The following is a 25,711-nucleotide window of genomic DNA, read 5'->3' on the forward strand; positions in this document are numbered from 1 at the left end:
ATATCAGCACAGCCAAACACAGTCCCTGTCCCAAGGAGCTAATAATGTTAAAAATAATCAACCTGTGACAGTGATTGTGATAAAAGGGATACACCTTAGAAGCAGAGTAACCTGAGTGGTTGCCTGTGTTCTTAGTCCTATGCCTTTATATACAAACTATTTGTGACTGCCTTTGTTCTATATGTGTATGCTTAAATTTTAGGTTTTGTAATTGGAGTTAACTTAAAAAAAATAGAATATATCCTACTAAAAACCTGTGTAGTACTATCTGCAAAACACTGAACCGATTCTTTTAAAATAGCAAGTTCATCTCTAAATCATTCTTAGAGAGAAATATGACTAAGTGAAAATGCTAATTTATAGTGACAATATAATTGTGCTTAAAGTTACTTAGCTTTTCTGTAACACAGAACCAAAACAGGTTTTGGAGGCTAGTAGTTAAATACATTTGGTGTGTATAATCTTTGGTATATAATCACCATTGTCTAAACATACAGCTCTTGCCATACTGAAGTGGAAAAATAGTAAACTTTAGATACAACTTTTAGATAATGTTTTCACCTCTTAGCTCAGAGATCTCCTCTCCCCCCCCCCCCATCTTGGTTTGGAGAATTAATGGTTTGGAGAGGGGTCTGTCCCTGCAGACACACCTGTGGGATTGGGGGTGCAGGGCTTAGGTTTATGGACTTTAAAGGTTGAACAAAAGTGAATTAAAAGAGAGAAATTTTAAACTAGTAGATAAGCTGCATCGTTGTGTTATTAGACTGTATGGTATTTGGTTTAATTGTATTTTCTTGTTTAAAAAAAAGAACTTTGGGATTGTGCATAAAAACCTGTAACCATTTTTCAGATTAAATTGATCTCAATAGATGCTGCCATTAGTTGTACAACTGTTGTGGTTCTGTTAAGAATATAGCCACATGTGATTTGGAAAGAGTAGGTTCTTCTTATACCATTAATTTTCCTGAAATATAGTGCCTTAAATGGATACAATTAAAACACAAACTGCAAAAGAATGCATCTGCAAACAGAACTACAAACAAACACAGGAACGTTATATCACTTACCAGTGACTGACTTCAATTTGTTCAGCCTTTTTTGGATAGTGGGGGTGGGGGAGAGTTAGTTTGGTGGTTTGGTTGTGTTTTGCTGTGACCTGCTAAATTTGAATTTTTTTCAACAAAAAGACCAAGTAAAGAGCTGACTATCAGTCAATCGTACAGACCAGTCTGGAGTGATTGAAACATAAGGCAAAACCAACTACCCTTTAGTTCCAAACTGATAGTTAAAATCTATTGGTCGGTAGTATGTAAGGTCTTCTATATCTTTAAATTTGTTTCTGGTTGCTTAGTGTGTCATCTTACCAACAAAAAAAAATTCAAATACTATAGAAGCCTTTAAGGTGAATCATTAAGCATAAATATCTCCAGAATGATCCTACTGGTTAAGTACGTTATAAAATGTGAATAGTCTTCAAGTTACCCTGCTGCTTATTGATGAGATACAAATCAGCATCATGCTGAATACAAAAGTGTCTGTTAGCTATCTTGATTTCTACTCTATAAGGATAGATGTACATTCAGGGAGACTTGTCTGTATGTTTCTTTGCATTTTTCACTCATTCATTCATCAAAGCTATGTAGTGTATTCCCCTCCTGAATTCTGTTGATACTACTTGTAGTTAGTTCATTAGAGCAGTGGTCTCCAAACTTTTTTTTGATCGTGCACCCCATCAGTAAAAAAAAAATTGAGTACACACCCCGCTCCTCTGGCTGCGCACACCACTTTGGAGACCACTGCATTAGAGAGACCTTGCTTTTTTATATTATTTACATTGCAATATTCAAACTGGTAAGGAGGCTGCTGGGAGATTCTTTTTTTACAAGAAGCTAATGATACCTGCCCTCTCAAAATTGGATTCCTTTAAGGTGTCTCAGCTTGGTCACTCAAAAATGTGAGGCACTCAGAATCACAAATCACACTTGAAAAATGTAGGCCCTTCTGTTTACTCATCATGGTAATACATTACAGGTTTTAGTTTTATAAAGATGGAAAGCGTTTAGCTTCCTTACTTGTAAGTAAGGTGTTCACCTTTGGGGAAAAAGCTGATCTTCTGTAATACCTATTGATTTAAATAGTTGATTTGAGAATGGACTTCAAAGTTTATTAAATGAGTGATGATTTTTTCCTTTGTCTGTTTTGCCAATTTAATGCTGAAGAGCTTCCAGGTCTTAACCTCTGTTGGGACATCCATGTGTTACTGTAATACAAATAAAATTACACTTAAAACTACATTAAAAGAACACAATTTATGGTTGCAAAGTCAAGCATCTCAATCTTAATCAAGGTAGCCTATGCAACTTTAATTCAGCCCCAGTATGGGTATGCATTATGATAGTTTTTAATCACATACTACTTTAAGGCGGGGGTCCTGCAGGAATTCAAGTCCAGTTCCCTCCCCCCACCCCCAGCCATCACAGTTCCATTGTCACTAGACCCCCTTTCCCTAACCCTCTCTGGTTTGCCTTTTTGTCCCCTCTGAATTTGAATCAGACTATTTCCTCATTTACACTATGTCATTCAGCATACTGAAGACAACCCTGTGCTCTCATTTCAGGAGTTGGGTTCTACCCTGGCCTGGATTAGCCATTACAGGGAAACTTTGGCTTTGCCTCTGTAACTGAGCATGCTCAGTTGTTGTGTGGGGATGGGTCATGAGCTGTCCTGTTGCAGAAACAGTAAGGGGCTGGAGCATGCTCAGTTAGGATGGGATCTTTGGAGATTTTATCTGCTAAATTCTGTACTGAGCAAGTATGAACTGTGACTATTTTCAAAGGCTTATAACTTGGCCAAATGTGGGTGGATTTTCACGGGAATGGCAAAAGATCCCACCCCTGCCAAATTTCAAATCCCTGCCCCCAACCTTAGGAGTTGCTAAAGCTTTCCCAAGAAAAAGTTTCAAGAACTTAACATGGGGAGGGGAGATGTTTTGGGGGGTTTTTTTGTTTGTTTTTGTTTTTCCCTAGCCTCATTCTCAGAAATGGCTGATCAACTTTGGTTGAAATTTTCCAGAATAATTCAGCCTGAGGCAGATGCATCTAGTGTGGAGAACTGAAGCCCAAACAATTAAAATTTTTCTATAAGCAATTTAAAACAGGGCGTTACAATAGGATGAGATGAGCATCCATAATAATGGGTGGTGCAACCAGTCCTGCCTTTAAGAAAAGGGGAATCAACTTATTGTGTGCTTGAACATTGAGATTAGTTTAGCTATATACCTTTCATTCCACTGCACTTTTGTATAGTATGAACTTCAAACAGGCCTTTTTACATTTTTTAGCTGTGAAGTGTAACAGTATAGCTTTCTCTATTTCAGATGTCAGTGTGGATGGAAGTCATTTTGGAAAGGATATTCATTTTGAGTAGAAGGGAATGAATGGCATCAGGCATAAGTATTCTTGTATCAAGGCTTTTAGCTATCCGTTACTAGACATGGCTTTTTACTGAAGGCCGTTCAACACTACCAAATATATAGTCGAGAGATGTAGGCTTCTTGCAAGTAAAATTTTATGTTCCTGATGGATAACTCTGGGATGGGAAGAGGGAACAAGATAAATACTTCATTTTAATGAATTTAAGCCTCTTTCTTATAGTATGTTGTGGAGATGATGCATGTTCCTTTTGTATTTAAATTGAATAAATAAGGGTCTGATCCTGCTCCCTACAGGAAAACTTCAGTTGTCTTCAAATGCAGGAGGAGTGGACCTGTTCTACAAATACAGCCTGTCTGTGTTCATGTTTCTGAGAATTTTAAATTCCCCTGTCTTCACTGAGACAAGACTGGAACAAAATCATATTTAAGTACAATATGTAACTGCAGTATGCAACTCGGAATGAGACTGAGGTACAGCGTACAGCCCCACCAAGGTCATGGATCTTCAGATTTTCAAGTCTGAATATATGCTCAAGTTAACAAACAAGATCCACTTTCTAGTGGTTTTGGAAGTGTAATGGGGTAATCATCAAATACAAATAACTCTGAGTTGCTTTTATTTGAGGACAAAATAAGTTCTTACTCTTGTATTATTGGAAGCTGCATATGCAGGTTGTTGTTTCTAGCAAGTTTTTTTTTTTTTAAATTCATAGATAGGGAAGCAAAATCCTAACTTATTTGCAAAACTAGCTTTTTTTTTTTTTTTTTTTTTTTAAAAAGACAAACCCCAGAATGCTAATTATTATTCCAGAATGAGACCCAGTTCTATTATTTTTATGGCAAAGTTTTTGGTAAGAATTTGAATCACTGCTACAAAGTTGAGAGCATGTGAATTAAAATATATTTATAATTAATAAGTACTCTAATGACTTGAAATGGATATTAACTCCATCAAGCTCAACAATTCCTTTCCTTTTCTTCACCAAAAAAAATATATGAAAGTTGATGGTTGATTATATATGGAATGAATGATTGCTTGGCAATTAGTAAGACCATAGAATCATTCTGTAACATGTCAACATGGGGGCTCTTGTCATTTAGTCTAAGAAAATAAATTCTGCTTGAGAGGAAATAGGTGACCCTTTAAACTCTTAGAATTGAAATACCTTGGACTTGAGTTGGACTTCTATTTCATCTCATCTGATGCCCTGCTTTAGTTAGTTTTAGAAGAAATCCAGAAATCTAAAAGCTCTCCTGTCAATTGTGAAGCATAAAGGAGGGTGGATATTTAGTTATGTTCTAGATGACTGGTAGCTCCTTAAATGAAAGCATTAATTTTCTAAAGTGTGATAGATCATATCTGCAGTGTTTGAATGGTTGCATAGATGGGTTTTTTCTTTTCTCATCTGCGAGACAACCTCCATCTAAGTGTTTTTTGTGTCCCTTGTCACCATAGTATCTAAGCACCTGTTCAAAGTACCCCAGAATAGTAAATATTATCTTTCTGAAACTCCATGCTCACCCTATACTTACTGTTGACATAGTCAACCAATTCATTAGGTTTTATTTTTAATACAGAAAAATATCCTCTCATGCTGGAATCTTGCCTGGCCAGTTTTGCTTTGGCCCAATTTCTTACACTGTTATATACTCTTTGATAGCAGAGTATAATAAACCTGCATTTGCAAACTGCTATAACAAAAGTCTTTAATTTGACACTCTTAAAGTTCATTAAGGAATTTAACATGTCCTGCCCCCTTGTGGGTTAGGCAAATATGGTCCCCATTTTATAGCAAGAGAGAGTACAGCATGGAGAGGTGAAAAGACTTGCCTGAAGTCACATAATGAGTTTGTGATAGATCTGGGAAAAAGATTCTGGTCTCCTAGTAGGAAGCATGAGTGACAAGCCCATCATTTCTTCCTTACCCTTTGCAGCTGATATATCTAACAGTCCTTGTCCCAGATTGATCCTTCTTGGAATTAGATGCAGTACAGTGCAAAATTTTGAGTTTAATTTTTTAATGAATTGCAGTAAATTTGGTAAACTAGCCAATGGAAGATGCTGATGGAGGGATGTGTCCTAAACTCTGCCCCTCTCACAGAGTTAGGTACCTAAATCTGGGCTGCAGAGAGGCACCTATTTCTGCATAGTGATCAATGAATAAAGCCACCTGACTTCATGAGAGGGGTTTCAAGTACCTAAGACACTTTTGGGGGAGAAAAAGTTGGGCACCTGCTTAACTTTGAACAAAAGACCTGTTGGGGGAGGGCTGTCTTATAATCTCTAATTATTAGAATATTCACCTTGGATGTGGGAGACTCCAGTTTAGTTGCCACCTTTGCATGATGAAGATTTAAATGCCCAAGTCCTTTATGGAATTTGGCTTGGGTGCCTTGTTGAAAGATCAGCTGCTGAGATGCTAATATATTCACTTAAATTATTAATTAAGCCAACCTACTGTACTAACAGAACTAAAATTTGTTAGGACAAGGCTGTGCTTGCTGCTGTTTTGCCTGTCAAAGAAGGTGAACTTACTTTGGGTCTGTGTGAAAAATCTTCTAGTTTTGAATCTTCAAGTTTCTACTCTTTTACTTGAAATACTGTGTATATACCTAGATGCATCATACATATAGCTTTTTATACTATTAAAATAATGCCTTCTAGTTGTCAGTATCCAAAATTCTCTGTATGAACAGTTTGGGATCTGGTCCATACCCGCAACACTGGGAATGCAGAAATAACTTCCATCTCTAGATACTTGTCCTCAGAATATCCTATGAGATAGAGAAGTATTACCTCTTTATTGTGGATAGGGGATCTGAGAGACAAAGGGATTAGCACAAGTTCACATAGGAAGTCTGTGGCAGAGCTCCCAATACTGAGACCATCTGGTCTTAGTCCCAGTCTAGGGGGTTAATCAAAAGTCCTGTATCCTATCTTTGGAAAATCTAGTAAGTATTGTATATTAAACATCTTTCATAACAGTTAAAATCAGTGATGCAGTTCTGTTCAGTAGATGGTCACTAGATGGCATTGTTTGGGTGCAGAATTTTGTTAAATCAGTAATGTCTAAAAAGGAGTCTACCAATTCCACAGCATTTCAGTTCACTGTCTTCATGTGTACATATAAGAATTAAATTAAAATTAAAAAAATTCAAAAATTCTACATATTGCATTTTTAATAAAATCAGTAATCATATTTCTGAAATGTTGGCTGGCAAAGAATTACAACATGATTGATTAACTTATCCTCTATCAGATTGCCCTTCTAGGTAGGGGAGGCAGTGTTTTAATTACCTATCTTAATTGTACATATGGGGAGTAAAGACTGTTGGAAGTATTGCACATTCATGTTCTTGCAGTCTGACTTGGACATAATCAGCTGTATTTTAAAGTTCATTAATACTCTTTTCTGTGTAGGTCCTGATTCTGTTGGTTTATAGGTTAATGTAGATGTGCCTGTAGAAATGCTTTATTTTCATGCTTCTTTACAAGTGTTGACTCCACAGCTCTAGGTATCTGCACAAATATAAAAGCATAATGATAAACTTTCCAGATAAAATGACTAGGCCTTCCAGGCAATAAAACTGAAACCAACCAACATGAAACTTCCTTCAACCCACCCTCTTGGCAAAGTGCCAAGAAAGCTGTGCTCAGTAGGTCAATAAACATGCTCACTTGACCCTCTCTGTGTTCAGGGAAGGGGGGGGGGGGCTTTTTTTTTTTTTTTTTTTTTAACACACCTCCTTTGAAATGCTTTGCCACTAGTCCCTGATTTGTTAATCAAGCTGGTGTTATCTCAGGCTCCTCAAATGATCACAGCTATGGCAGTATCAAATTGAGAGAGGCAGTTGCTGAAGTAGCCATACCATAGTGCTTGTTAGGTCAAAACCAAGAACTTAAGGTGTACCCTAAGCTGGTTTATTTCAGGGTAGATAATACTGGCATAATTTGTGCTTTGTGTGAAGTTCCGCTCACTGGCCAGTGCAGCATATCAATACTTAACTTAATTTTTTGAATGATCCTGGTGTTACCCACAGTGCTGTATAGTAGAATACATTCAAGGTGACCAGGGTTCAGACAGTGTGCTTTATGAAGTCCTGCAACCTGACTTCATTAATGGGGAAATGTAGTTGAAGCTCCAGCTTCTTGCCTGCACTGAAGTGCAGGCAATAATCTAATGAAACCCCTGCCACACCCTTATACTGGAAACTTGAGTAACAAACACCAGTTCTTTCAGTTGGTGACTAATGTAATCTCTGCTGCATATTACACTTGCATTCCTCTAGCCTACCACAGTTACCTGATTTGTCTAGATAGCCTTTATCAAAGCTCTTATCTAAGATGGATTCTGTTACTCATTTGCACTCATGGCTAGGTGATGTCAGCCTATTGAAGGTACTTACTTCCTCAGGTAACAGTTTTGCCAGTTACCAATAAGTTTGTCAAAAGACACCACCTTCAGCCAGGGTCTCATAAATGCTTCCTAAAAAGATAGATGAAACTCTTGCCCTCTTAAAGGGAGAATCTGACCATGCAGGGTCCAGCTTTTTTTTTTCAAGCGACCTCTGTGTATTCCCACAAATAGAATAAGCACAGCCTATTGCCAAGAAACTCCTGTTTGTAAGTAACAGTCATCAGGAAAAGATGAAGATTTCCAGATGGTTTTGGTGATTCAGAAGGTGGCACTGTTTGACTGAGAGGGAATCTAGGAGAGGTGGTGGTACTGAAGGACTTATTATTCAGATTAGATGTAAAGCTGGTGTCCTAATTGGCTCTCTTTGGAAATACCATGCAGGACCGGCTCCAGGCACCAACTGAGCAAGCAGGTGCTTGGGGCGGCAGTGGGTCCCTCTTGGAGGGAAGGACCTGCCGCCAAAGAAGAAAGCAGCACAGTGGAGCTGCTGCTGATCGCGGCTCCCCCCCCCCCCCCCGCTGCTTGGGACGGCAAAAACCCTGGAGCTGGCCCTGATGCCATGGGATATTTAATAATCAGGGAAACAATATTCTGTAACTTAAATTCATTCCACTCCACCCCTTTGCAATTTCAGTTCTACATAGTATTTCATACTTTCTATATTATACTGTTGCGTAGCATTGTCATGCAGACCTAAATAATTATTTGCTATGTTTGCACCAAATGTTGCTGGCCTTCGGGGATAGAATAAACTTTATGAAGTATTTTACCTATCAATTGTTTGCTTAAAGAACTTTGAGATTCTGCAGAATAAAAAAGTGTGTGTCTTACAAAGAAAGTTTACAAGTCTGTTTCAGCTGGACCAGTCTGTTTCTGTATGCTACAGTGCATTCTAACTTGCAAGTCCTGAAGCTAGACATTCTCTATATTACATTTTACATCCCTGTGTGCCTCTTCTCCCCTCCCCCCGCCATGTTAAAAGAACACTATTGTGTTTGCAAAGTCAAGCATTCGAAACTGTGAGATTTAAGGTTTCCTGTGCAACCTTAATTTGGCCCCCTAGTGAGCTTTGGATTATGATAGTCTTTACCTGTGTGATCACATACTATTTTTCCCCCCCATAGGAAAATAATAGACTGTCATCCATTATGTGGATCAGTACTAGAGAGGGGATGGATGCTTTGCCCATGGGTTTTATAGACATTTTGTCAACAGCAGAGGAATAGTGAGATGCTGGAATCTTAGGTTCGGTACCAGGCTCTGCTGAGGAGTGCTCGGGTGAGCCCAGATGCTCTTGCCCATCCCCTCCAGCCTGTCTGTTTCCCAGTCCTAACTTTCCCCACCCTCTGGGCTTCTTGTCCCAGTACCATTCTGCTCACTAGCCAGTCACTATTCTTCAGGTATCATATCCCTGTCTGCTTGCCCAGCTAGTCTGTTTCCTTCCCCTCCCTTCTGGCTCCATTTTAATTTGTCTCCCTCCAGTTGTCTGCCCCTGTTTCCCATCTCCACTGGCTCCCAATCCCACTTTTCTTGCCTTCACCTATTTCAGTGTCCTCTCTCCACTGATTCTATTCTGTATAGGTTCTTCATACTGCACTTATCACCCTAGATTCCGTGAGCCTTCTAGTACTGAACTAAGCAATGTGACCAGGGCCAGAATTACACCTTGCGTGCCCCTAGGCACAGCATCTTTAGTCTCTCCCTCTTCCCCCCTCCCCCCCCCATAGCTGACCTTTTGGGGTTTTTTCCCATTAAAAATTACAAACTTCTAACTCACTTTTAGGTGCCCCTAGAATGCCAGCACCTCTAGGCACATGTCTACTGTGTCTAATTGGAAATCCAGCCTTGAATGTGACTAACATCTTTTATGTGTGTCTTCTCTCATCTCTCCCCAGTGACGGAATTGAGTGCAATGGAGTGTCTTGTTTTGGTAGGGTGACTTTTTTTCCCCCCAATATACCTGTTGCTATGTACAGTAGAATCTCATGGTTATGAACACCAGAGTTAGGAACTGACCAGTCAACCACACACCTGATTTGGAAGTGCACAATCAGGCAGCAGCAGACACACACAAAAAAGCAAATGCAGTACAGTACTGTTAAATGTAAACTACTTAAATGCTATTTTCCCTCTTTTTTTTTCTTCTGCATAGTAAAGTTTCAGAGTTGTATTAAGTCAATGTTCACTTGTAAACTTCTGAAAGAACTACTATAACTTTTTGTTCACAGTGACAAACATTTCAGAGTTACAAACAACCTCTGTTCCTGAGGTGTTCATAACTCTGAGGTTCTACTGTATTTATGTTGGAGAAGGGAAGGGCAAAGAAACATGCCTTTTGCTTAGAGCAGAAGGTGATGAAAGTTTATTATAGCCCTTAGGGTATGCCTACCAGAGGTGGCTCTAGACATTTTGCCACCCCAAGCACGGCGTCATGCCGCGGGGGGCACTCTGCCGGTCGCTGGTCCCGCGGCTTGGGACCAGAGGACCCTCCGCAGGCTGCCCCGAGCACGTGCTTGGCGTGCTGGGGCCTGGAGCCGCCCCTGATGTCTACACCACGAAATTAAGTTGATTTTTTTTTTTAGAAATCGATTTTTATACAGTCAATTGTGTGTGTCCCCACTAAGTGCATTAAGTCAGTGGAGTGTCTCCACAGTACCGAGGCTAGTGTCAACTTTCGGAGCGTTGCACTGTGGATAGCTATCCCATAGTTCCTGCACTCTCTGCCGCCCACTGGAATTCTGGGTTGAGATCCCAGTGCCTGATGGGGCAAAAACATTGTCACGGGTGGTTTTGGGTACATGTTGTCAGGCTTCCTCCGTGAAAGCAATGGCAAACAATCATTTCTCACTTTTTTTTTTTCCTGGGTTACCCGTGCAGATGACATACCACAGCAAGCATGGAGACCGTGCAGCTCACCGTCATTGTACATCTCCTGGGTGCTGCTGGCAGATGCGGTGTTGCATTGCTACACAGCAGCAGCTCCTTGCATTCGTGTCAGCAGACAATGCAATAAGAGTGCTAGCCATCGCATCCTGGGTGCTCCTGGCCAACCTCTGTGAGGTCAGTCAGGGGATCCTGGACATAAAGGGGAGTGACTCCAGGTCATTCTCTTCTTTAAGTTTGGTCTCATGGAGATTCAATCCTGCCTGGAGTATCATGTGAGCTGGAGGCTTCTGCCTCAGGCTGCTCTCCCAGCCAGCAGCACCACGTGGTCACGCCTACCCCTTGCTCCCATGTCTCATGAAGCCTGGACAATAGTTCAACTATAGGCTGAGCAAGTGTAGAATGGTGGTAGACTGCATTTGGATGTTTAAAAGTGCACTGGTGCAGTTTACTGACTCGGTTAGACCTCAGCAAAACCAATATTCCCATTGTTATTACTGCTTGCTGTGTGCTCCACAATATGTGAGAGAGTAATGGGGAGACACTTTTGGCAGGGTGGGAGGTTGAGGCAAATCGCCTGGTTGCTGATTATGCGCAGCCAGACACCAGGGTGGTTAGAAGAGCACAGCAGGGTGTGCCGTACATCAGAGAAACTTTGAAAACCAGTTTCATGACTGGCCAGGCTACGGCGTGAAAGTTCTGTTCGTTTCTCCTTGCTGAAAACCTGCCCCTTCGGTTCACTCTACTTCCCTGTAAGCCATCTGTCCTCCCTCTTTGATCACTGCTTACAGAGGCAATAAAGTCATTGTTTCAAATTCGTGCATTCTTTATTAATTCATCACACAAATGGGGAGATAACTGCCAAGGTAGCCTGGGATGGGTGCGGGAGGAGGGAAGGACAAGGCCACACTGCACTTCAAAACTTATTGAATGCCAGCTTTCTGTTGCTTAGGCAGTCCTCTGGGGTGGAGTGGTTGGGTGCCTGGAGGCCCCCTCATCACGTTCTTGGGTGTCTGAGTGAGGAGGCTATGGAGCTTGGGGAGGAGAGTGGTTACACAGGGGCTGCAGCAGTGGTCTGTGCTCCTGCTGCCTTTCCTGCACCTCAACAGTATGCCCGTGAATATCAGTTTGATCCTCCAGTAGCCTCAGCATTGATTCCTGCCTCCTTTCATCATGCTGATGCCACCTATCATCTTGATCCCACCACCTCTCCTCTTGTCCTCACATTTATTTTGTGCTTTCCTGCACTCTGACACTGTCTGTCTGCCTCCATGCGTTCTGCTGGGCTCTTTCACTGTGGGAGGACTGCATGAGCTCAGAACATTTCATCGTGAGTGCGTTGTTTTTGGTTTTTGTTTTTTTTTTTTCCTTCTAATCTTCGCTAACCTCTGGGACCAGTGATGAGCTGCCAAAATATTAACAACCGGTTCCCTCCTCACTCAGAGGGGGTCGTGCCCCCCCCCGGGACCCCTGTCCCCTAACTTCCCCCTGTCACCCCATCCAATCCCTCCTCTTATTCCTGATGGCCCCCCAGGACCCCTGCCCCATCCAACCACCCCTTCCCTCTGTCCCTGACTGCCCCCCACCACTTCATCCAACCCCTGCTCCTTCCTGACTGCTCCCCGGGACCCTTGCCCCCATTCAATCCCCCTGTTCCCTGCCCTGTAACTGCCCCGACCCCTATCCACTCCCCTATAACCCACCGAACACTCCCTCCCTCCCTCCCCCCTTAACACACTGCCTGGGGCCCGGGCCGAGCTGTAGCCGCGCGGCTGGGACCGGCGCCGCGGGGCCCAGACTCCCCGGGCCGGGCTGGAGCCGCGTGGCTGGGACCGACCCGAGCTGGGGGCGCTCGGACGGGGCCAGGGGGAGCCAGACTGGGCTGTGTGCGCCGTTCCTCCCTGGAGCCCTCCGCTTGCCTGCTCCTTGTTTCATGCTTCCCGCAAACATTTGATTTGCGGGGGAGGGGGAGGAGGGCGGTGCGTTCAAGGGAGAGGGGGAGGTGAGTTGGGGCCTGGTGGACAGCTGCCCGAGCCTTTGTTAAATTTGAAATTTTTTTTAGAACCGGTTGTCCTGGAACAACTGGTTCTAAAAAGGCTTCTAAATTTAACAACCGGTTCCTGTGAACCGGTGTGAATCAGCTGGAGCTCATCACTGTCTGGGACGGAGGTGATATGGGGAACATTGAAACATTTGCAGCTGCAGGAGGGGGAAAAACAGGAGAGTAGGCACATTTTAGAGAACAATGGATAGACTGTTTCATGGTGAACCAAGCTGTTAACATTACATAGCACGTGTGCTTTCTTTACAAGGTCCCATTTTTGCCTCTTATATTGAGGGCCTGTCGGTTTGGTGTGAGAGATCACACGCACACACACACAGGGCCAGTGGGCAACAGAATTCAGCTTGCAGGCAGCCATGGTAAGCCACAGTCTTTTGGCTTCTTTCACCGTCATAACATGTGGGAATGGTTTCAAACAGCAGTGCCCTTATGTCCCATACCAAGCACCCATTGGGTTGGCCATTTAAAAGGAGAGGCTGTGGTTTTTGGGTTAACATGCAGCACAGACCCAACTAATACCCCTCTTCCCCCCCCCCCCCCGCATACACCCAATTCTCTGGGATGATCACTTCACCCCTTCCCCCCCACCGTGTGGCTAACAGAGGGGATGATTTCTGTTCAGCCACAGGCAAACAGCCCAGCAGGAACGGTCACCTCTGAATGTTCCCTTAATAAAATTCCCCTGTTTCAACCAGGTGACCATGAATATCCTTCTCCTGAGAACACAGAGAGAGAGGATTTCTGCTCCATCCCCATACACGTTAACAGACTTTTCCAGTAGCTGTACTGGATGCGAATGCATCCCAAGTCTTCAAGGCAAATTACACGGTTTAAAAGCAAGCATGTTTATTATATTTACAAAGATACACTCATCAGAGGTCCCTCCTCCAACTTCAAGGTCCGGGAGCCTGCCTTGGGTGGGTCGGGAGGGTACTGGCTCCAGGGTGATAAAATAGTTCCTGGCTGTCGGGGAAAATGGTTTCTCTGCTTGCTTGCTGTGCGCGATCTTCAAACTCCTCCTCATCATCATCTTCCTCATACCCAAAATCCGCATCCCTGTTGTATGAGAATCCATTGACAGAGTCCACGCACAGTTGTGGGGTAGTGGTGGCTGCACCGTCTAGAATGGCATGCAGCTGCTCATAGAAGTGGCATGTCTGGGGCTCTGATCTGGAGCAGCCATTTGCCTCTCTGGTTCTTTGGTAGGCTTGCCTCAGCTCCTTAAGTTTCATGTGGCACTGCTGTGGGTCCCTGTTATAGCCTCTGTCCTTCATGCCCTTGAAGATTTTTTTTTCCCAAATATTTGGGCATTTCATCTTTTGGAATGGAGTTCTGATAGCAGGGATTCCTCTTCCCATACAGCGATCAGATCCAGTACCTCCCGTTCGGTCCATGCTGGAGCTCTTTTGCGATTCTGGGACTGCATGTCCACCTGTGCTGATGATCTCTCTGTGTGGTCACCTGTGCTGATCAGCTTGCCACGCTGGCCAAACAGGAAATGAAATTCAAAAGTTTGCGGGCCTTTTCCTGTCTACCTGGCTAGTGCATCTGAGTTGAGTGCTGTCCAGAGCAGTCACAATGGAGCACTCTGGGATAGCTCCCGGAGGCCAATACTGTCCAATTGCATCCACACTACCCCAAATTCGACCCAGCAACGTTGATTTCAGCGCTAATCCCCTCATCGTGGAGGAGTACAGAAATCGAGTTTAAGAGCCCTTTAAGTCAACAAAAATGGCTTCGTCGTGTGGACGGGTGCAGGGTTAAATCGATTTAATGCTGCTAAATTTGACCTAAACTCATAGGGTAGACTAGGGCTTAGGTCCTGTGGGAGTTGTCACTGTCTTGGATTGGTGCTCAAAAAAAAAAAAAAAAAGTAGTCGTCTGTCACACAGACAAGCTTTATTCTTATTGTAGCGAGGGGTAACTGCAGTATCCTGTCACTACTCATTGGGTGCAGCTCTGCTGGAGGGACAATAACTATTTTAGGGCATTACCCTGGACACCTGCCACCTCTCTCAGGTGAGACAGCAGTATCTTAAGGTTGACTGTCTCGAATGCTGCACAGTTCCAGGAGGGTCAGAATGGAGGTCTGTCCTCTAGTGAGGAATGAGCACCTCTTATCCATGGATAAAGTAGTTGCAGTTCCATGTCCTGGCCTGAATGCAGATTGTGTTTAGTTAGGGTCCAAATATTAGCTTCTATTAAGTGAGCTTGTAGGTTGCCTTTGGTTAGTTCCTCTGAGCTTGCTCAGAAATTAGAGGTTTAACACTGCGTGGTAGTTGGGTTAGGCTTCTTGTATCCCGGGTATGTGTCTTCAGGGGTGGTTGAAATATTGCATGCTAGATGGAATTGTCCTTCATTCAGTGACCGAAGAAAGCACTGGATGATGCAAGTTGCTCAAACACTTTCACAAGCCTAGAAGAGCATGAGTCAAATGCACATGTTTTGGATTAAGACTCCCTTTTAAAACTTCTTGATAAGTGAATGCATTGAATTCTGGGAATACAGGTAAGCTGTTGGTTGGTGAGTATAGGCAGAGCAGATCTGTGACATTTTGAGACCGCTTCCCAAAAGAGAGTGGTGATCTCACTGAAGTAGGCTGATCATTCATTGTCCCTGTTGGTGCTTGATACTGATGCAGACTGTAGGCACTTGGGATTGATGAAGTGGTTTACCAATCTGGATAGTTAGCTTCTTAGGGCGGATTTGGCAGCTTCAATTAAATGTGATAGGAAGGTTGTCCTCACCTGTAATTCAGCCTTAGCATGGTTTCCTTATCCTGGTGTGTCTGCTTAGTCACAGTAATCTCTACCTCACACCTCCACTGGTTCCCAGTCCCAGTTTCTTTCTTCCACCCCCAAATTTCTGCCAGTCTCCAGTCCCAATCTACTATTCCTATCCCATCCCATCCGGTTCAACTCTTGTCCCCCTCTCCTTCCTCCTCCATGCTGCCTGGGCCCAGTAAGGTGTCATTGAGAGCACAAGGCAGACAGATTTCAATTGCAGGAAAAGTCCTGTTCTGCTCTTGGCTGGAGTTGCCCAGTATGGATGTAATCTTCAGGGAATTTATCTGCAAAGCTCTAGCAAGTTTCTACTGAGCATGTATGAACTGTGACTTTACATAGTCTTGTAAAATGACCAATTTTTTGGTGTGGATTTTCACAGGGACCAGTATGATACAGACCACCCCATATGAAATCTCAATTCCTGCTCCAAGGCGTAGGGGCATTAGAACACTTCAAAGGAAAGATCACCAAAAGAGTTTAATGTGGGGGAAAAACTGCATTCTATCTTCTCCCCGCCCCCCCGCACTCCTCATTCTCTGAAATGACTGAACCATTTTGGCTGAACTTCCAAAATAATTCAGCCTGAGATGGACACTGAACATGGAAAATTTCAGCCCAGACAGTTGTAGTTTGTCAAATGAACTTAAAACAGGGTCTTATAATGGGAATTATTGGGCCACCTTAATACATACATATATAATACAAATATATTATGTGGTAGCCCCACATATAACTTCATAGATTGGTTCAGGTAGCCGTTCACATTTTTTTTCTTTTTTCCCCCAGATGAAAGACTAATGTGACCAGGTGTAGACACCATAAAAAGTTTCTCCAAGCAGGAGAGCTACAATATATTGTTGCCCTAACTTCCTAGATGTAGAGAAACCCTACTGTGTAGAAGTATGGCTGGGGTTAATTAGGGTAATGAGCCCTAATTGAAAGGTATCCCAAAGAAGAGTAAATGTGGCTGAGCTAAGCTGGAAACAAATTGCTTCATCATCCTGAGCATGCAATTTCTCTCTGACATGACACAAACAGCTATGCTTTGTAGGCAGGGGCTCAAGTTTCCAGCTGTGAGAAGAGCAACTTGTGCATAATTACTGTTTTTAAAAAAACAAACAAACCCTGTTTTCTTTTCTGCTCTGATAAGACAAGGGACACTTAAATCCAATCACTGCACTTTTTTTCCCTGTGAGCCAGTGCAGAGCTGACCAATTGAAAGCTTTCTCAATGACAATATTTGGGGCAGCTTAAAAACTTGAGGTTAGTTTTAGAGTTCTGCCACTTTGAAAAACAGCATGAAATAAACTTTTAGGAATATCATTACAGAACTATCACTTTGCAGTGCACAAATATCAGGTCTATGATGGTTCTAGATTAGATCTAAATTGTGATGCGTTTTTTCTCTTCTGGGATGCACTGTGAATTCTCTTGGGGATTTAAAGATTTGTTTGTGTTTTACCCCAAGGCAGAAAATATATAGTAGCTTTGCCAGTTGTAAAAACTACACAGTGCATTCAGTCTTAGGGTGGTATTGTAAGTAAATAGCTGCACTTGTTTACTACATCTGCCATCCTAAATAGTGTATTTAAGGGTGCAGGTCTTGTACTCTTCTAAACTTCTGTAATATGTTCTTAGTATTTTTTTTTTTATGTAGCCTTGCATGTGTCTTTATGGCACTTTATAAAATCCAAAGAAAGATGGTACTGCCACTGTTTAAGGGAGAATGTGCAATTAACTGTGTTGGGTTTTTTTTGTTTGTTTGTCGTCTCTTCTCCCCCCCCCCCCCCCAAGTTTTCTGGCAATTCCAAAATATTTAAAAAAATAAAGTTTTTAATCAAGCAAAACATTTTGTTGGTCATAAAATGTTTCATTTTGATTTGAAGTGGGTTTTAACATTTTAATTTTTAAAATAAAATTGAAAAAATTTTAAAATGAGAAGTTGGAATGTTTGTGGTTGCCTGAGAGTTCATGATGTGGTTTATTCTGTAGTTTGTTTTTTGACGAGTTGTTTTCTGAAGGCCTGTCTCTGTCATTGACATCATAATTTAGATCTGCTTTGATTTAGTCCTGCTTTATTTATTTTTTTGTTTGCAGAAGAATGTAGATTAGGATGCTGTCATTTGAGTATGTGGACCATTTAGGATTAAACAGTTCTTTGAGTGATGTCCCTGTGGGTGCTCCACTTCTGGTGTTGATGCATCCTTGCACCTTTTGATCAGAGAATTCAGAATTTCAGCAGCAGTGTTCATCCAGGTTGTGCATGCACAGTCCCCATCTTGTGGTGCCGTTGGCATGTCATTTAGTGTGTGCACAACCCAACCTTCCCAATTCCTTCTCAACTGTCTTTGGCCTGAGACGGAGTTCTCTGCAGTATCATAGTTACCTCATTTAGTGTTGAAATAGTTTGAGTAGTTTAGTTCCTTAGTAGGTACTTACTCTCTCTTCCCCATTACTCTATCCCTTATATTAGTTAGGGCTTACCCTTATGGTGAACCATATTATCCCTGTTGTGCCTGAATCCGGGCGAGCCAGGCATAGCCTTTCATGTCACGATGCATGCTAGTGTCAGATGGCTGCTCTCACTGCATCCACTGTCTGGGTGAGTCCCAAGTCCCTCAGAAATGTGCCCACTGCAGTAACCTAGAGGCTTGCACTAGAAGTGACAAACTTATGTCTCAAGCTCCATTCTCATGGAGAAGTCCCTGTGTTTGGCTTCAGGCCCCAGCCAGTAGATTCCTTCTAGGCAAGGGTCCCCAAAGATCTCACCCTCATCACAGAGGAAGGCTCATTCTTCAGACAAGTCAATGAGGAAAAGAGCAGTGACTTTGCCTCAGACAGAGCCTACCAAAAAGAAATAGCTCTGGCTCGGTCTCTTTCCTCTGTACCAACCACGCTGCTGCCTCTGCCGACCACAGGCATGCTGGTTTAGAGTTGAGGCAAGAGCAGGCCTCCACTTAAAGAAGTGGTGCCCAGACATTAACCACAGTCTATGCCACCACTGCCTGCCCGCCCCACCACTCAACGCCACAGATGGCCACAGTCACAATGATACCATTGGCACTGACAATGTTATCATTGGAGCTGAACATATCGGCACCAATAACCTTGGCACCAAAACCACTGGCACCGCAACACTTTTTTCATCATAAGGACTTATTAATTTTTTTTAATGCTGGAATCACCACTCTTCAGCACCGAGGGCTCTCTAGTGCATGTGGTACCAGAAATGTCTGATTTACCACCAGCCCCTCCTCTGTCCACTGAGGAGGACAATGATGAGGAAGAGACTGTTTTCTCTTCAAGACACTCTTCCCCTGCCCAAATAACACCAACTCCTGGACCCGTATGACTGAGCCTTTATTATGGGAAAGGCCACCCATGGATGGACCCACCTATGCCATTCCCAACACACTGGCCCCAATCTATGATGCGCTAATGGAGCCAGCCAAAACAGTTTGGCAGACCCTGACCACCATGCCACTCACCTGTAAGAGGGCTGACAAATATTATGTATCCTCAAAAAGTGTAGACTTCCTATCTTCCCACTAGGCTCCAAATTATCTTGTAGTTGATGCTGTCTAACAGCTTGGCGGACAGCAACAATACAGGTCTACACCTAATGACACAGACTGCAAACAGCTAGACCTTTTAGGCTACCAAGTCTATTCCTCAGCAGCCCGGTAGTTCTGAGTTGCCAATTACATGGCTCTCTTAGCAAAATATGACCCCAGCGATTACTCAATGTATGGACTTCATTTATGGAATCCCAGAGGACAAAAGGGACTGTTTAAAATTCCTCTCATTCTTAGATGTGGCTGACATAGCAGCAAGCTCTACGGCCACTGTGGTGGTCATGTGCCAGGCATCATGGCTCTCTTTAGGCTTCCTCAGGGAGAATGAGTCTACTGTGGAGGACCTTCCATTCAACAGGCAGAAAACATTCACCATAAAGGCTGACTAAGTCCTCCATACCATGAAAGACTCCCGAGCGGCCCTCCATTCACGGGGTATTTACACACCTGCAAACAGGAGAAAGCAAACCAGATATCTGTTGCACTGGTGAGGCTGATATGCCCCATATGCCCAAAATCAGTGCCAGTATGAGACAAAGGCACACATCTCCAGAGACACCGACCTCCTGAGCCACAATCATTAGCATCTCAATTGTCCTCCAGGAAGCAACACTTCTTCGAGTTGTTCATATCCGTTCCAATCAGGTGTGCGCCTTCATGGCGCTCAATATATGACTCTGCCTACCCAGCCCCTCCTGAGTTCCTTCTTACTGCCCGTGGTGATTGTCGGAACTGCGAGTGGCTTGCTTACAAGTTCTTCTTGCTTCCCCTAGCTTTCTATTGTAGTTTACCTTAGTAGTTACTACTAGTTCTGTTAGGAGTGGGGGGTTTCCCCTCCACCCTGACCTTCCCCTTGGGGACCTCAGGGCATGCCTTGGTCCCTGGGGTTCAAGCCCTGCAAGTCCTGCAATAAGTGTCTGGGGGAGGCTTGCCAAGCCGATAGGTGCAGGATTTGCCAAAGTTTTCAACCAAGGACCACAAAGGAGTGGGATTTCAGGTTGAAACAACTCCTCATGGAGGCGGCTCTTAAACCACAGCCCATCTCAGAGCATGCTGGCATTGGTGACAGAATCGGCACGGTGGAAGATCTCCAAGCATGGAGACTCTTGGCACCGCTGATTTCCCCCCCCCCACCCCACATACCTAAGACTGTGGGAACTGCCTGGCACCGGTTCCACTCTATGGCACCACAGAAGAAGCATGCCAAGCAGCGTAGAGGCAAATCTCCTGTGAGACCCTCCCCTGTGGTCTCAGCAAGTGGGGTGCGTCCCGGAGAGGAACACCCAGCCCTGAGACCCTTGGAGTCAGCTCCTGGAACTTCAGATAAATGAGTATCATTGAGCCTGGGACCATTGGACTCCCCAATCCACATGGTGGAGGAGGTGAGGCTGCCGTCCACTCTATATGCCTTTTGAGGCCATGCGGGACCTCATTACCATAATGAAACCATGGTCTCCAACTCTCTGCAACGAGCTCCTGGCACCACTGAGGGTGCTACCGTCCCACAGCAAGCCAACAATGATACACCCACCTGCATTGCCAGGTCACCGATTCCTGGGCACCACTCGGAATCCCGGCACTGCGCTCAGACCCATTCTAGATCTGCGCGGGCTCAATAGGTTCATGGTGAAGCTGAAGTTCCACTTGGTCTCTGAGCACTGCTATTCCTTCACTGGATCTGGGAGACTAGTATGCCACCCTCGACATGAGATGCATCCTTTCACATAGCTGTTCGGCCTGCACACAGACTATTTCTGCAGTTTGTAGCCATCCACAAACAGTATGGTCTGTTGACAGCCTCCCGAGTGTTCAAGTATATGTCGGTCGTAGCAGCCTTCCTCCACAGGCGGCAGGTGCAGAGTTATCCCTACCTTGACGACTGGCTACTCGGGGCACACCAGGGAGCAGGTGGAGCCTCAAGTCCAACTACTCTGAGCGACTTTCAAGAGGGTTGAGTCTCTTGCTCAATGTGAACAAGTCATCGGTGCAGTGCTGGACTTGGCGCAGGCAAGGGCGCTCCTGCTAGACCCCCAATTTCAGACCCTGACAGACATTATCCAAAGCATCGGGTGGTACCTGACCACTACTGCGAGGGGATACCCGAGTCTCCTCGGCCACATGGCAGCCTGCACTTACATGGCTCGGCATGCCGGACTGAAGCTCAGATCGCTTCAAGCATGGCTCGTGTCGGTATACTCCCTGGGGCGTGACAGCCTGGAATCTGTGGTCACAGTGCCAGATCAGGTACTTGAGTCCTTCCACTAGTGGCTCAATGCTCACACAGTCTTCAAGGGAGCCCCCAGCCCTCTTTGTCCCTAGTAATGGACACATCAGATGTGGGTTGGGAGGTGCATCTGGGAGAACTCCAGACACAAGGATTATGGTCGCAGGACGAGCTCTTCCTGCATATCAATATCAGAGCTCAGAGCAGTACAGCTAGCATGCCAAACCTTCCTATCCTAGCCCCAAGGCCAGTGTGTGCGGGTAATGACTGAGAACACCACAGCCGTGTCTTACATCAACAAACAAGGTGGAGCCTGCTCTTCTTCCCTCCCACCCCCATGTCAGGAGGCTCTTCAGCTATGGGAGGTCTGCATAGCCCACTCCATTCACCTGGAGGAGTTCTGTCTCCCAGGTGTGCTGAACGAACTAGTGGACCACCTCAGCAGATCGTTTCGCAATCATGAGTGGGCCATCCGTCCGGACGTCATGTATTCAATCTTTGAAAAGCAGGGGTTTCCCCAGGTTGATCTGTTTAGGGACTTCCTGTTGCATCATCTCCAACATTATACAATTCGAGGCCGGTGGTCTCCCTCAGACATAATTACACATAAACCTATTAAAACTCCATGCAGTTCGCAATGCATGCCTCCACTTCCTGCTATTTGAACAAGAACATTAGAGTAATGACCGACCAATATTGCTTGCATGTTCTACATAAATCGACAGTCAAGTCAAGAAACATTGCAGCACCCCTAGATCCAGCACCTATGGAGACAAACTTGGTACTCTTACCTGATGTGGATGGCGGTATGTGCACCACACTCTCCCACTCTAGCTGGACCTTCTCTCATGGGACGCAACACGGGTTCACCATCTGAACCTGAGGAGACTTCACCTGAAGGTGTCTCCTATGTGGTTCCATCATGATGAACCGTTCAGAACAGTTGAAACGCATATTACCAAACAATAGAAGAACAATCACTCACGATACTTACCTTCAGAAATGGAAGAGATTCTCCATATGATGCCAAGGCAAATGAATTCCCACAGTTTATGCACTTCTGCCCTTGATAATGGACCACATCTTGGAACTAAAACAGTCTGGACTATCCATTAGTTCGATCAAAGTACATCCAGCGGCTACTACCACCCTCCACCACAAGATCAACAGGACATCGCTGTTTGCATATCCAATTCCCAAACAGTTCCTTGTGGGCATTCAGAACATTTACCCTGAAGTATGTGGATGCATGCCACCATAGGACCTGAATCTGGTATTATGGTGCCTTACCAGGCCCCCATTTAAACCCTTAATGACATGCTCTGACACATCTATTACATCAGCCCACCACGTGGGTGAGCTAGGAGCTCTCATGGCCCAGCCACCTTATGCCATTTTCTTCAAGGACAAGGTTACTCTAAGATCACATCCAAAAATTTATATCTAAAATATCTTCATCCTTCCACCTAAATCAGCTAATCATCTCCCAGCATTCTTTCTTAAACCTCATGGCAGTGCAGAGGACTACATACCCTGAACGTCAGACATGTATTAGCATTTTACCTTGACAGAACTAACCCTTTTAGAAAATCATCAAGGCTTTTCATTTCCACCATGGAATGTTCTAAAGCAGGGGTTCTCAAACTGGGGGTTGGGGCCCTTCAGGGGGGTCGCGAGGTTATTACATGGGGGTTGCGAGCTGTCAACCTCCACCCCAAACTTCGCTTTGACTCCAGCATTTGTAAAGGTGTTAAATGTATAAAAAAGGGCCTTTAATTTGTTAGGGGGTGGGGTCACACTCAGAAGCTTGCTATGTGAAAAAGGTCACCAGTAAAAAAAAAAGTTTGAGAGCCACTGTTCTAAAGGCTCTGTGGTCTGCACACAGAGACTATCAAAATGGGTAGCAGAGGCAAATGCACCCTGAGATCAACAAAAAACCTGCAACCCCCATCTGGGATCAGAACTTGGTCTACCAAATTGTTTAGGAAGGCTACTGAAGTTGCTATCAATGTTCCAATCATAGATATATGTAGAGCTGCCACCTGGGCATCTAAACACACATTCATAAAACACTATGCGATTTTTTTTCCAGAACTCAGGCTCCGATGCACTGCTAGGATTAAGTGTTATCTTCACTCATTTATGCAACTCCGAAGCCCCTTCCATCCAACTTGGGGTACTGCTCTTCAGTCACCAAAAATGGAACATCCACAGGGACATTACTCGAAGAAGAGAAGGTTACTCACCCTGTGCAGTAACTGAGGTTCTTCGAGATGTGTGTTCCAGTACCCTCGTTCCTCCCTTCTACTTCAGAGTTCAAATGTGGACTACTACAGTAGAGAAGGAACTGAGGGCGTTGAGTCATGCATGCGCTAGATGAGGTGCCAATGGCACTGTGAGATGGGGACCGTGCATGCACAACCTGGAGAGACACTGCAGCTGAACTTTTCTCATCAAAAGCACAGGGATGCACTAACACCAAAAGGGGGATGCATTCCAAAGAACCCCAGTTACTGCACAGGGTGAGTAACCGTTTCTTTCTTAGCCCTTATTTTGGTATGATGTAAGACAATGCTGTTATCACCTATGAATTACATATACATGCAAAAACAGATCAGGCAAGAAAGAAAATTGATCAGATTACCTCTCCTGAGACAGGGTGACTCTTCAAATATCTGGTTTCTGCTACATTTGACTATTCTTCCCTTGTGTCTTCTCCACCCATTTGTTTTCAACCACCTATCTTTTATCACTAGTTCTGTACCTTCATGCAGACTCAGTTTACCAAGTTATCTATCTTCCTATCCTAAATCCAGACTGCATGCCAGGGGAATCTAATCACATAGAATGTTGGGGTTCTTAGGTATTGGCTTGTTTCGGACTTGTTTTGAAATGGGATTAGCTTGATTTTTGGCTTATTGTGAAAGTCAGGGTGCTTATTTACCACATGAAAGTTGGCAACTGTGGATGGAACATGTTGAATTTTGAAAGATGTTCACCGAAGAATGCCACAAAATTGTCTGGGATCACACACATTGTACCACCAAGGCTTTTGGTGACTAAGATAATTGATGATTGACAGAGACTGAACATACAGCCAGGTGGTCATAAGGACCTAGCTAGAGATTGATCCAGGTGGCACTCAATCTGCAAGGAGGCTACATCCCTCTGGAATTTGCCATAATGGTGCTGAAGATAAAGCATTAGATGAAATTCTACATGTCCTTAAGATGATGCCAAATGTTGACTGCTTTGCAGTAATTCAATCTCATGGTGACTATGGCAAAGTATGCATCTTAAAAGGAAATCCATAAGTATCTAGTGAGGCAAAAATTATGAATATGGCTCCTGGCAACTTCTGCTAACTGAACACCCAGCAAGATTAATTGTGAGCATCTGTATTGTTCAGCGCTATCCATTTTCCCCCCCCCCCCCCAGAAGACATCTGAAAAAAAGCAGCCAGTGCTCCAGCATGTCCCACTCAAGTGGAATATGTTGCATAGTACCTTTCATCCTGAGGCACTCAGAAGATAGGCAATGATCAACCATTGCACAGAAAATTAACACTTTTAAAATACATCGTGAAGTTTTCAGTGCATGTAGAATATAGCTTCATGTTCTTAACCTCAGTTTGAACTGTCTGAAGAATACAAAAAAGTAAACTGCATAAAAATGGAGTTTATCCAGTTTGATTAAGGAATTAGTTACAGCTGCCTAGATTTGAACCTGTAGCTTCAGTGAGATTAAATGTTTCAAACCAAACATTGAGATTTCTCAACCATTCCTCTAATACACCTTTACCCTTATATAATGTGACCCCGATATAACACAGGTTCGCATATAGCGCGGTAACCCCAGGGCTCTGGTAGTGGGGCTCAGGTGGCGCTTTAAAGGGCCCTGGCTCCCCACAGTGGCTGGAGCCCAGGGCTCTTTAAATCACCGCTGGAGCCCTGCTGCCGCCATGCTGGGGCTCCGACAGTGCTTTAAAGGGCTCGGAGCTCTGGCCGCTGTGGGGAGCCCCAGGCTCTTTAAATCACAGCTGGAGCCCTGCCGCCGCTACCCCGATATAACGGAGTTTCACCTATAACGCAGTAGGGATTTTTGGCTCCTGAGGACCGCGTTATATTGGGGTAGAGGTGTACAGCCTAAACACTTGGGTAACTGAGTGTACCTTTGCCTGCACCCTCCCTTTCCTTTAATTTGCTTCTCCTTTTTTTTTCCTTCTAGAAAATGCTTGTCCGACATCTTGTCTCTATTCCATCTCAGTTTATATACTTTTTTTTAAAAAAAAGTTTATTTAACATTTATATTGCAGTAGCACTGAAAGCCC

At 44.0% G+C, this 25,711-nt stretch overlaps 1 protein-coding gene across 7 annotated transcripts in view; it reads left to right on the top strand.

The window, feature by feature from the left end:
• The window catches only part of SHANK2 (SH3 and multiple ankyrin repeat domains 2), a 675,150-nt gene that overhangs the window by 362,811 nt on the left and 286,628 nt on the right, over nt 1-25,711 (top strand). The window lies entirely within an intron of this gene.

The sequence above is a fragment of the Mauremys reevesii genome, linkage group 4 (assembly GCF_016161935.1).
Source record: "Mauremys reevesii isolate NIE-2019 linkage group 4, ASM1616193v1, whole genome shotgun sequence".
NCBI lineage: Eukaryota > Metazoa > Chordata > Testudines > Geoemydidae > Mauremys > Mauremys reevesii.